The sequence below is a fragment of the Solea senegalensis genome, linkage group LG13 (assembly GCF_019176455.1).
Source record: "Solea senegalensis isolate Sse05_10M linkage group LG13, IFAPA_SoseM_1, whole genome shotgun sequence".
In the NCBI taxonomy this organism is placed as follows: domain Eukaryota; kingdom Metazoa; phylum Chordata; class Actinopteri; order Pleuronectiformes; family Soleidae; genus Solea; species Solea senegalensis.
The window spans coordinates 412,392-426,115 of record NC_058033.1 but is presented as its reverse complement, the minus strand read 5'-3'; the positions used below and the strand labels follow the sequence as shown (position 1 = coordinate 426,115).

The window sequence follows — 13,724 nt, the reverse complement described above, 5'->3', positions numbered from 1 at the left end:
AAACAAATATCATATTCCAACACGTTCCTGCATCCCTCCACAGCTGGCTGGAAGGCTGTTTTTATTGCATTACCATGTCATTTAGCAGACGCTTTTATCCAAAGCGACTTACAATGAAATCAAGTACAATTAGCCAGGGGTGGAATCGAACTTGCGACCATGATGTCTTTGGTACACAAGGTAGGGTCTTAACCACTGAGCCACTCCACCCCCAAATCCCAAGCCAGACTTGATGTGGCCATTTTCAAAAAGCCATGATTTTTTGGCACGCCTTGGCACATGTGTCGCTTTGTGGTCTGGCAGGAGAATCACCTTTGAAAAAGGACTGAGTCACAGAACGTGAACGGCCTTGTGCCTGAAACCTTAGAAACATTAAATAAAACATATAATTCTGTATAGAAACAGGCAGTATTAACAGTTACACTGTATTCATGTATGTATTATGGTTGATATATGCCATTAAACTGTGTTACAGTGATTAATACAGCAGTAATACATTATTTTTTTAATTCCATAGTAATTATCTCCGTAAGGCATAATCTCATTATGCATTTGTCTGTCTGTCAATCCGCTGTATGAGTAACATGCCCAAAGCTGACAATGTGTCACCGATCCTCAAATACTAAACTAAATATTCAGCTGGAATTGGTCAAGTTTCACTGCATATATTCAGAGTTTCATTCCATATATTCAAAGATTAATTTCCTGAACAGCATGCCATAATACACACATGTATATATCCATTATTCCTGGCATCTAAAATGATTTTTATAATTTGAAAAGGTTTCTGGACAATCAGAAAACAATGTGGTTTGTAATCAGATAATTATAATCCTAAAGTATATAACACATTCAAAGTAAGCCTTGGAGGTTCAGCATTACCCTTTACTTTATACTTTCAGCCCACATTTGAAATGTTGTTTCTTACACTTGGTCAGATGTGTTATAGCTTGTGATATCACTGTTCCATGACAACAATCCATTAAATTGTTCAGGAACCTTTTGTCTCAGTTCCACAGCCCTAATCCGTGCCCAACAACTTCAGTAATGAGAACTATCAGAATTAATTTCCACAGGTGACATAAAGACTGTAATAAAAGAAAGTAATTCTTCTAATTTAACAAGACAGATCAACAATCTCTCTTTGATGGCCGGTTCATCGCACACAATGCAAGTGTCTGCCTTTGTTGATGAGATAAGAAACCAAATGTAAGGTGTGTCAAGACTGGCTCAGATGGCTTGACAAAAACAACAAGGTACAAGAGAGATGCCAGCAATTTAACATTTATTTATAATCAAAATAATAATCTAAACCAAATATAACCTATATCTGTAATCAGGTGAATCAGTTGTAAATGCAGGTGCATGGATGTGTGTGAGTGTTGGATGTGAAACTAAGAACAAACAACCTTATCATCCCCTGGAGTAGGACGGCACCCGCCCCAACCTGGCTGGCATCTACCAGCAGCACAAATGGTCTGTGGAACTGAGGAGCTGCCAACACAGGAGTGGAACAGAGCAAAGACTTGACATTATCAAAGGCCTGCTGACGATCAGTAGACCACACAAACTTAACTTTAAACTTTAATAGTTCAGTTAACGGAAACACGACTGTGGAGAAGTGTCTACAGACACTTCTGTAATAGCCAACCAAACCCAGGAAACGTTGGAGCTCTTTTTTAGTGGTAGGTTGGGGAAATTCAGACACTGCCAGTACTTTGGCCTGCACAGGAACCACATTACCCTGCCCAGATAAGTTACTGTCGCCCGACCAATCTCACACTTTGCCAGGTGAACTGTTAACTGTGCTTCCTCTCAAACAACCTCTAAAACAATGCTTTTATTCTCTGTAAATGAGAATGCCACGTGTCACTGTACACAACCAAGTCATCCAAATAAACAGCCCTCTAAACCATCTACAACCCGGTTCATAAGCCGCTGAAAAGTGGCCGGAGTGTTCTTTAAGGAGATCAAATTTGGACTTGAACTTGGCTGAACCCTGTGGTGGCAGAAATTCACGACAGTGAACTCCGTCCCATGGTTCTTTGTGGAAAGACTGGAGAGTCAAATAGGCAGTCGAGATTGATGAAGTTTTATCACGGTGAATATTTAATGCTGTCGCAAGAGCAGAGTACAGAGTATACGTATCAAGCAGATTCAGTACCATGCACTGTCTGGTGTCAGTCAGAGCACGCCTAAATAAAGGTGTTAGTTCATGTGTTGAAACAGGAAGTTCTGTTTTGAAGCAGGTAGTTATGTTTTGAGTGTGTGTGAAGCTGGACACCTTCGATGCCCGACTTTCTCGACTTTGGTAGAGGTCTTACACAAGGAATTCCAGTCATTGCGAGAATCCCTAGAGTTCAGCCAGCAACAGGTGTCCCAGCTCATGGCGGAAAACAACACACTTAAACCCACTTAACCCTCACTGAGGAAACAAGGCGCCTCAGAGAAGAAAATATTCACATATTCATACTCATACAGGCACGCAGTATGAGGGACAAACTAGTTTTCTCTGGGATCCCGGAAAAAAACGAGGAAGATGCAGAAGCGACAGTAAAGAACTTTATTCTCAAGCAACTCAAACTCCCGGCAGGGAAAAACATTTCGTTCCACCAGGCCCATCGTCTAGGAGGGAGACGACAGGAAGGCCGGCGACCACGTCCGATTGTTGTAAAATTGGAGCACTTTAAAACAAAAGGAGTTGGTCAAGAGCCGAGGCAGGGAGCTGCAAGGAACAGACTTCAGCTGCCGCCTCAGCAGGTTCTTTCTGCAACACACCTCTCTCAAAGATAACAAAACAAACATTTTCAGCTCATCTTTAATCAATCCCTCTTGTAACACTATCTCATAGTACTCAGCAATTTCGACCAACTGATCCTTTTTACAGGAGTCCAAAAACACTGCACTGGGCGCTTCATAAAAAGCTGATAAACTGTCCATTTTCCATCTCAGAGTCAGATCCTCACTGATAGACACACAATTGAGCACACAAAAGGCCCCCAGGTGAATTTCCCTAACTGCCTAACTCAGATCTCACCAAACTTACCCTAGTCTTCATGCGGGCTGTTTAGGCACAAAACTTGCGGGACCACACACAGGCGACTCCATGGAGTGCCCCCGAGAAGGTTGCCAAGGCAACCAACACTAGCCGCTCCCCACAACACTACAAAAAAACAAACCAACACAATCCGAAAGGAGAAAGTGTCCTTAAGCCTAACGGGAACCACTGGACATGTGCATCGACTCAGTAACTCATCGACCTCTGACTGGTGAAAAAAACTCTCCCTGACCTGCAAACAAATCAAACAAATTCATTACAATGGACGAGCCCCCATTTGTCAAGTCTGGCTCAGTGAATCAGTTGTAAATGCAGGTGCATGGATGTGTGTGAGTGTTGGATGTTACACTAAGCACAAACACTGAGAGCTGTAGGACACCAGGGGGGTATTCCAGAAAGCAGGTTCAACAAACTCTGAGTCTATCCCTGAACTCTGAGTTGACTTACTCTGAGTCGGGAAACTCTGAGTATCCGGTTCCAGAACAGCTGATCTGAGTTAGTTCAATCAACTCTGAGTATGTTAACCTCGAGGTACGCGCGTGCACAACCACTATAAAAAGCCATCATCAATGGAGCCCCGATACCACGAGTCACCATGACAACCGAGAAAAAAAAAAGATCAACTTATTTCAGTGCGAAGGAGTTTGAGAGCCTTATACTGGCCTATGGAGAATATGAGCACATATTTCGCTCAAGGAGAGAGAGACCGCATGGGAGAAAATTGCTGCCCGAGTCAACACGTAAGTTTGAATGTACTATTCCATTGACGTAACATTTAACCGTAAGAACAAGTTTATTTTATTTTATTTTTTTAATTGACTTAGGCTATTAAACGTAACGTAAATATTAATTCAGATTGCAAACATTGAGTTCTGCTCAGCCAACAGAAAGAAGGCAGAGGCCCGAAAAACGGGTGGAGGACCACCTCTGTCAGAGGCTGAGGAGCTGGCTCTCAGCCAATACAGGGGTCGCCCTGTGGCTGAAGGCATCCCCGGGCGAAGCTCATCTGAGCCTGTCACCCCCCAGGACATTACATTACATTACATTTCATTTAGCAGACGCTTTTATCCAAAGCGACTTACAATGGAATCAAGTACAATTAGCCAGGGGTGGAATCGAACTTGCGACCATGATGTCTTTGGTACACAAGGTAGGGTCTTAACCACTGAGCCACTCCACCCCAGGACACAAGTGCCTACTTCAGATGCAAGTATACACTGATGTCTTTTTTTTAAAATAAAACTTATATAAAAAAATAAAATATATATAGCCTACTTTTTAACAAATATATATGATGGAGGAGGAGGAGGAGACAGCCACAGGGAGAGATCCGGAGGGGCCTACTGAAGTGTGTCTTAATATTATGTATAGCTACTGGCACTGCTCGACCCATTCATATTCATTTACATTCTTGAGTGGAATTTGGAGTTTGACATGTACACTGAAGTGATGAGCATAGATAATGGACAAACCAGCACATTCTTGTCCTTCAACAGAACATGGCTGGGCATCACCAAGAGGAGGGTCCATCAAATTCTAGAGCACAGCTTGACACAGTGAGATTTTCGGTCAATACCATGTTAAATCTGTATGTAGAACTGCAGGAATTAAATGTCGTCTATATGTTTCCGAGTTGCCGGTAAAAGAGTTGTACAGGGTGCACCTAATGAAAACCATTCAAAAAAAACGAGAAAGAAATGGTGTACCTGGACCGGCAAATCAGAAAAACAGACTTCTATTACTTGAACGCCAGTTGAAGTGGGTGCATTGTCATGGTGAAACAGGTGAATATGTGAAATATGTTAATAGATGGAACTATATAACAAATCCTGACTGTTGCTTTTGTACTTTTAGGGAATAAAGAAGAACCAAATCACATGTGAATTTGTCTTTGATTTTTAATCAAAACGTCTAATCTGGGTCGGAAGATTCTCTCACAATGTTATGCATTTCTAATCAATACGGCTTCGATGTCGATTGGATTTCTAATGAATGGGCAATCCATGTCTAACTGCTTTCTTCGTGTGGGAGGAGACGGGTAGAAACTCTGGGTTTCTTATAGTAAACCTGCCAGCGAGCAGGTTATGTTCACAGAGTAAGTTACCGCAGTAACAGACCCAGAGTTTAAGTTACCTCTCTTTCTGGAACGGATAACTCAGAGTTTCCCTCATCTCAGGGTTAACAAACTCAGAGTTCTCACATAACCCGCTTTCTGGAATACCCCCCAGGCCGGAAATGGCAAGAGAGAGCGAGGACACGGCTGGACTGCTGGGCTTTAAAGGCACAGCCCCGCCTCCTTGGAAACTGCACACACCTGCGATGCAAAGGCTTGATTGCAGGCCTGTGTAAAACAGAGAGAAAGGGAGACAGGCACATCTACACAACCCCGCCCACAGGTGTTATCCAACCACCTACCCCTTCTTTATTATTTTACTTATCTCCAGGCTGCATGTAACAGATTGTGTCTCCTTTCAGAGGACGGGTCATGATGTCTGTGGGCCAGCAACATTTACAGCAGGGCGAGAAACATCACAGAAGTCAAGGGCCAAGGAGGGCCTGGAAATTGCTGTTTGCAGACACGGAATCTTGCTACAAGGCTTAACGAGGCCATATCATGGTCCTATCTCACCTGTATGTGAGATATGGAGGTGTACTTACAAACATGAAGTCATTTTATGGTCAAAAACGTCATAGTCGCTGCAAACGAGCCGATGTCTCATCACTGACGCTCTTGTCAGCCACGTTGTTTCAGACTAAAACCACACCCACAGAACACGGACTGTCTTGTGATTGGCCAGCCAATGAGAGCTTTCACACTGTCTTGTGATTGGCCAGTTACCTGGAAGTGACGTAAGTGGCACGTCAGCTCTCAGACCCGCAGCTCCCCCTCTGGAAAGCCAGATTATCTAGTAAGCAATTATCAAAACATTGAGTAATGCCATAATCCCTTATACATTTGATCCCGAGTCTGACCCAGAGTCAGAAGACACTGTGACAAGTGAACCACCTCCATCTGAAAGACTGCTGCAGGACGCCTGTAGCTTGGATAACGTTGTGGTTACCGAAACGATAAACACACATGCAAATGAAACACGAGTGTAGCGTGTAGCTTAGTGTGTAGCTTAGCCTGTAGCCGGCTAACACTAAACGACAAAACAAGCACACAAAGACAGTTTTACGGTTTGTAAAAATTGCAATGCTGTGTCCTGCTTTATATTGCTACTTTCAACCGTAGAAGAAGAGGAACTACTCTCGTTGTAGCTGCCTGAGCTCCAACCACTAACAATGATGAGGCCTTTTCTCACTGTAATGCATGCCAAGGCTCACACTGGGGAATGTGAGGTACAGTGTGCAAGTTAAAGGTTTGTGTTATACGAAGATTGATCAAATAAGTGAAATCATTTAATATAGTGTAACCATGTTACGGCGTTGTCAAAGTTCCTGTAAGGCCAGAGCTATATTTACTTTTAACTAGTGTCTTTGACACAGCACCAGATGATAAAATTGATTTGAATTTACATATTCTCTGTTTTGTTTGTACAGGCAGAGACGATGTGATAACAATGCTTGCCATAGGATGGAACAAGAGGAAGGTGGATAGTCTCCACAAGACACTGGCAAAGAGATTTGGCAAAGTAAGAAGTGTACACTGTATTTTAACATTTACATTTGTCATTTCATGGTGAAATGGATGATAAATGGACTGCATTTATATAGCACAGCAATCTAGTGTTTGCAATCACTCAAAACGCTTTACAAAGCTAATCAACATTCACCTCATTCATACATTCATACACAGGTGATTGAGGCTACTGTACAATGTGCCACCTGTTCATCAGAAATCATTCACATACACAGCCAAAAGGGGTTCAGTATCTTTCCCAGGGATACTTTAACATGTAGACTGAAAAGTATTGTGCATTTTTCAACAGCAGATAGATAATTGAATAAAAACTATTCTCACACTGTATTTTTTCTTCTGAAAACATTATAAATAGACTACACAGAGAGCAGCGTCTCCAGCACGACCTCGGTATCACTCTGGATGAGAGAGGGCATGTGACATCATTGTGGCATGTGTTGTTCTCCATAATATTGCAATTATTAGAGGAGAGCAACACCCTGCCGTACAAATCAACGACGCTGAGGACGACCATCCCATCCCTGCAGATGTTCAGGATGGAAGGGCTGTAAGGGACCTCATCGCCCGAAACCACTTTTGATTAAAAATAAGACAAATTCACATGTGATTTGGTTCTTCTTTATTCTCTAAAAGTACAAAAGCAACAGTCAGGATTTGTAATATAGTTCCAACTATTAACATATTTCACATATTCACCTGTTTCACCATGACAATGCACCCACCTCAACTGGCGTTCAAGTAATACAATTTCCAAGTCTGTTTTTCTGATTTGCCAGTCCAGGTACACCATTTCTTTCTCGGTTTTTTGAATGGTTTTCATTTTTAAAAAAAACGTAAGTGTATTATTGCATCTGATGTAGGCACTTGTGTCCTGGGGGGTGACAGGCTCAGATGAGCTTCCCCCGGGGATGTCTTCAGCCACAGGCCGACCACTGTTTTTTCCACCTCCACCCGTTTTTTGGGCCTCTGCCTTCTTTCTGTTGGCTGAGCAGAACTCAATGTTTGCAATCTGAATTAATTTTTACGTTACGTTTAATAGCCTAAGTCAATTAAAAAAGAATAAAAAATAAAAGTGAGGTGCAATCATAGCCTAGCAAAATATTCCTTACCTTTTTGAATGATGTTTTTATGTTTCATTTTGAGCTGCTTCCAAGTCCTCCTTTCTCCTGTTGGATTGCACCTAAATGAAAAACTCAGATTTCATTCCTACTTATATTCAAAACTATAGGCTATGCTACGATCTTACGGTTAAATGTTACGTTAATGGAATAGTACATTCAAACTTACGCGTTGACTCCGGCAACAATTTTCTCCCATGTGGTCGCTCACTCCTTCGCTGCTGCAGCTGTTTTGCATTTGCGGTGAAATATGTGCTCATATTCTCCGTAGGCCAGCATAAGGATCTCCAACTCCTTCTCACTGAAATAAGTTGATCTTTTTTTTCTCTCGGTTGTCATGGTGACTCGTGGTATCGGGGCTCCATTGATGATGGCTTTTTATAGTGGTTGTGCACACGCGTAACTCAAGGTTAACATACTCAGAGTTGATTGAACTAACTCAGATCAGCTGTTCTGGAACTGGATATTCAGAGTTTCCTGACTCAGAGTAAGTCAACTCAGAGTTCAGGGATAGACTCAGAGTTTGTTGAACCTGCTTTCTGGAATACCCCCCAGGGTAACCAAATTGAGCGGTCTCATGTTGTTATTGTCGTACCTAACATGCGCACATTATACTTATTCAATGGCCACGAAATAGTATTTTGTGCGTACATTATACTTATTTCGTGGTCACAAAATAGTATTTTGTACAAACGTTATAGCTATTTCGTGGGTACAATTTATTTTATTTTTTGTACCATGTCCGGAGCTCTGTATGAACCTGAATTTCTTTATTTACTTGGTCTGAGTTGGACCGACTTGTTGCTACTTCTGCCATGGCACATTTGTTGGCAAGTTTCCCTCCTCACCTTACAGTCCAGAGCAACGCCCCTTTCTCTCCCCATTCATTCATCCAATGAGTCGCCTCAATTTGAATTTCAAAGTGCGCAGCTGACGTGTGGGCGGGAGGAGTGGGAGAAGCGCGTTCAGCTGACGTCTTTAACGAGCCAGCCAGAGTGGCACTTTCTGGAGATGACACCAAAACAGAGCAAAAGTCTAGTGAGAGTCCATCATTTTCCAAAATTTAACACAAGTTTGTGGAGGGTCCACTGCTGCACGGTAAGCTTCACATTTAACCTACTTTTTTCGAGACCAAACGAAAATGTGTGCTGAAAGCACATGGTGTTAGCTAGCACCACTTGATATTTAAGACCAGTAGCTATCTATATATGTGTGATAACTTAGTTTAGCTGAAAAGCACAGGCAAACACTTGTAATCCTAAAAATGATTACCTGCCTCTTTTGTAAAAAGAAATTGAATACATTAAGGGCTTATGTACTACATTGCAGAGTGCATAGGAATGAGCCCGTTGTACATTTAAATGTGTTGGCGCCAACTGTAGTCAAACATTTACCACTTACTCAGCTTTCAAGGGCCATTTTTATCATGTGCACAATGTACCTGCACTGCAAGCTGCTACAGCTGTTGTTGCGGATTTAAAATGTGCAATTTCATTATGTGCCTGCAATTTTCACACAGTCTAAGAGACTGCGGTCAAGTGAGCCGTCATTCGTCTTTGCGTGTTCAAGTGAGCCGTCATTTGTTTTTTAAGTGCGCTTGTGCAGTCGAACTTACGCTGAATACTGGGAGTCGGCTGAGAATCAGCGCTAGTTTGATACCGGCGCGATCACTTCCGGTTTTCAAAATAAGATGTTACTAATACAAGGGCAATCAATCAATAAAATCACTTTGGCCCATAAGTTCTGACAATGGTTGGTACAGTTGACTTCAGGGGCATGTTGACTACTCCCTTTGTCATTATCAAACAGTTTTACTGTATCATTTTTGAGATATTAAGCATCAAAGTTGTCCTTTTTTCTCTGCATTTGGAAAGGTAAGTGAGGATCATAAAGTAGGCTCACTTTTAATTTATAAATGTTATCATTTTCTGATAAATAATAAATGATGTGAGTGTGAATCCTTCTTTATATCGTTTCTGGATGTGAAGATTTTCATAGTGTGATTTATGTGCTGATAAAACATTTTTTGGATACGACAATCAGTTTGTCTCAGCAATATCTGTTGGTCATGAGGCAGAAATTGATCAGGATACATTCTGGGGTGAAGTCTGCAAAGACATTGGAATTTCTAATAGTACAGCCCAGTCTGTGGTGTCACCTGACACTGATGCGAGTGAAGACACTCCTGGGCCTACGCCCTCTCATGATGGCATGACCCCAAGTCCTGCACAGGTAACACTAGAGCCTGGTAGCCTGACTAGAAAGCGTGGAGCAGGGTCCAACAACACATGAAAAATAGCTGAGTCAATTGCATTATTTTACATTCTGTGTAAACTGTAAACCATATTCCAGAAAAAATATTAGATTTTAATAGTGGTTTCTTGTTATTTGCAGATCGGATCAGTCTCTTCGGATGAAGAATATACATCTGATGACACTTACTTTAAAATTTCATTGCCACCCCCGCCTTGTTTTTTCTTTATTGACCGCAAAGATTGGACAAACCTTCGGAAGACACAACATCTTCACCGTTTCAAAACAATGAACTGGACGTCAGTAATGGCAAACGGTATTAAAAGCATACATCCACTTTGCAGTTTTGGATTCCAAGGACACAGAGTCAAATCCATCAGCTCTAGAAGAAGTGGTCCAGTCTTTGTGTGTTTGGGCTACTGCCTCTTCGATGACTGCCCGGTAGAGGTGGTTGTCATAGTCCAAGTGGAGTCATCCCTGAAAGCCATTGTGAAGTTCCGTGGTAGTTTTGTGTGCCACCGATGGGACCAGCTGAAAAGACGGCCAGTGCGAGGCAAGGAAAGGGATGCCCTGTCTCAAACCGTTTCGACAAAAATGCCCAGGAGTGTCTTCCTTGAGAGCATTGCAAGGCTTGATGACACTGTCATGGCATCAGGTTGCAGGGACAAGGTCCCTGCTACGGGTGTGATGAAAACTGTGTCCTGGAGCCAAAAGGTTAAAAGAAGGCGGCATAAAAATGAGATAATCAGCCTGCAGAGGATGCTGAAAGAAGAAGAGGAAGATCCTAATGAAAGGATAATCCAGAAAGTCGGCCTTCACCCCAAAAGTGTAATGCTGTTTAGTCTCAAAACACTCAATGTCTTCTTCTAATGAAGGGCAAAGGCCAAACTTCACCTTTCTACATATATGAGGTTGTTGTTCGACACCCATCTAAAGGATCTTCCCCTCTTCCTGTGGCCACATACATAACCAGTGACCACACTACAACATCTGTTTCATATTTCCTGGGGTCTGTGGTCACAGAACTAATCAGACAACATGGCCCAAAAGCCAAAACCAGGCCGGTTATGTTCATTTGTGACGGCTCAGTGGTCCTCCTACAGTCACTTTCATCGAATTTCTGTGGAGTGAGTCTGCAGGAACTCCTCTGCAGGTATTTCTTGATCGTGACTGGACAAGCAAAGGATGATGCCATCAGTCTTCCCATCCTCCACAGATGCCTAAGTCATGTGATGAAGAATGCGAAGGAACTTTGCAAAAAACAGTAAGTGGTGATTTTATGTTAATATGCTTAAGATTTCAGACATGTAATCTCTGATCACTGATTTTGTAATTTTCCTTTGTAGTGCCTCCAAACATTACAAGTTGCTGATGCATGTGTTTGGACTGATGACCCAAGCATCAACATTGAGGGAACTGGATGATCTTGTCATCATGGTCTTCTCCAGTTCCCACAGTGGAGAAAATGTAGAAAAGCATTTTTTAAATCTCCAAATGCAGCTCACCAAAGGAGGACCATGTCCTGAGGACTATACAGACAGCAACCTGGACTTTGAGGTATATTTCTCTTTACTGTAAATATTACATTATTGGGTTGGATGTAACTTTTTGCTGTTCATTACTCAGAAATGTGAAACTTCAGACACATTTGGCTTTTTAAATTCAAGCTTTAAAGTGCTTAACACTGGAGACAGATAGGCTACAGGTAATAAGCAGTTGTGAACAGACCCAAACCCAAAAAAAAGCTGATCAGAAAAAAGGAGGCTGGATGACATGTTTTAGTATCCCATTCATCAGCTGTTTTTGGGTCAGAATCTTGCAGTGTCTAAGGGCATTGTGAGCTGTCAACTTTGCCAAACTAATTTCTTGTGTTCACGAGCAACTGTGGCTCGGGAGGTAGAGTGGATCCCCCACTAACCAGAAGGTTGATGGTCCTTGGGCAAGACACTGAACCCACACTTGCCCCCCAACATGTCATTGGGACTGTATGAATGTGTGTTGGTTAGGGTGAATGTGACAAACAGTGTAAAAGTGCCATTTACCATTTAAATTTCAATTTATTTAGGATAGCCCATTGAGATGCAGCATCTTGTTTTAGTCTTACTGTCATCTGATGTGTGAAAAACATCATATTTCCACACCTTCCTTTGTCAGCTACTCTGGTGAGGCACCCTCCCTGTACTCTTTATAATTTCAGAAAAAGTCTTACAGTTTTATATAATGTTTTTCTAGAATGACATAGGACCGACACGATTTCTACAACATTTTGAAGAGGTGATTAAGAGGGAAGACCTTGACCAGGAAGGTGATGAAAACAACTACTATTGTCCGACTTTCATCCCTACCTTGATGCGGTACTTTCTTCCTCAGGCTGCCCTGTGGAGTAAATTACTCCTAGGTGAGTCCTGTTTAATTATGTATATATATATATATATATATATATATATATATATATACACACACATATATATACATATATGTGTATATATATACATATATACATATATATATACCTAAATTAAACAGGAGCCACCTACATATATATATATATATATATATACACATATATACATATATATATATATATATATGTGTATATATTGGTATCTTTAAGTAATAAAAAAAATGTATTCTGCCAGGTGATCTAGGTCGTCATGGAACAGGCCCATTGTATGACAGCCTGAGCAAGAAGTATAGTAAAGCCTCCAGTAAATCGACACAGGTACAATAAAGTTGAAAATTGTTCACTGAATGTTATTTGCACATTTCCATGCTGGATATTACACATGATAAGATAAACTAAATGAATGAAGACATTTAACTATGTTTTGATAAAATGTTGTCGATATGTCCAACTCTAGAATTACACCCAGGACAACCAAACCCAGGGTATCATGGAGAAGAGCCAGTGGGACTTGAAACAGATCCGGTTCCAGCAAAAAAAAATATCAAGGCTTGATGACTTTGTTGATACTTATAAAGTCACTCTCAAGGCCCTACTGAGGGAGTATGCCGACTCCAAAAGGAGAAAGAAGAAGGTAAGAAGTTCATATATTGATCATAAATACTCTAAGCAAACCCCACCCAAATGAAATGCTCAGAGTAAATTCATATTTAAGAGTATTTTCCATTCGAAGTCACATACAGAACAACTTTTTTGATTTTTTTTGATTGTTGAATTTAATGTGATATGGCATGACATGAAACAATGCAGTATTGTGCTTTACTACTATACTATTAAATTAATTTGACATTAACAGTATTATTTTGTTGATTAACCTTAGACACATCGGGTGGACGTGGAACGGTGGAAGAATAGAAGACAAAAAAAGAGGTGTGTATGTGTCGAAACTGTCCAAGCCTTTTGTCTTCAAACAACAGAAGAATAAGGTAAGTTTTTTTTGAGAGACTGGAATGCCATAAGTGGAAAGTACAAAATAAATCTGGTGTATCTGTTTATTTTAGAGAACATTGGACAGAAAAAATTCCAAAACATCGGAAAATCGTTCTCCATCTCAGGTAATTAGTTGAGGCAAAAACTTATTTTATCTTATCTTATGAGATGATGAATTGCAATTGATTGCAATATGTACTTTAAAGACTATGATAACACTGCTACTTCTATCCATAGAGTCCACAAGGCAAAAACAAC

General features: G+C 41.2%; 1 long non-coding RNA gene across 1 annotated transcript; it reads left to right on the top strand.

Moving 5' to 3' along the window:
- Nucleotides 1–13,046: 13,046 nt before the first annotated feature.
- LOC122779262 lies at nucleotides 13,047–13,724 on the top strand. Its single transcript, XR_006361546.1, has 4 exons — nucleotides 13,047–13,110; nucleotides 13,357–13,462; nucleotides 13,538–13,591; nucleotides 13,704–13,724. It is a non-coding gene; the product is annotated as an uncharacterized LOC122779262 (long non-coding RNA).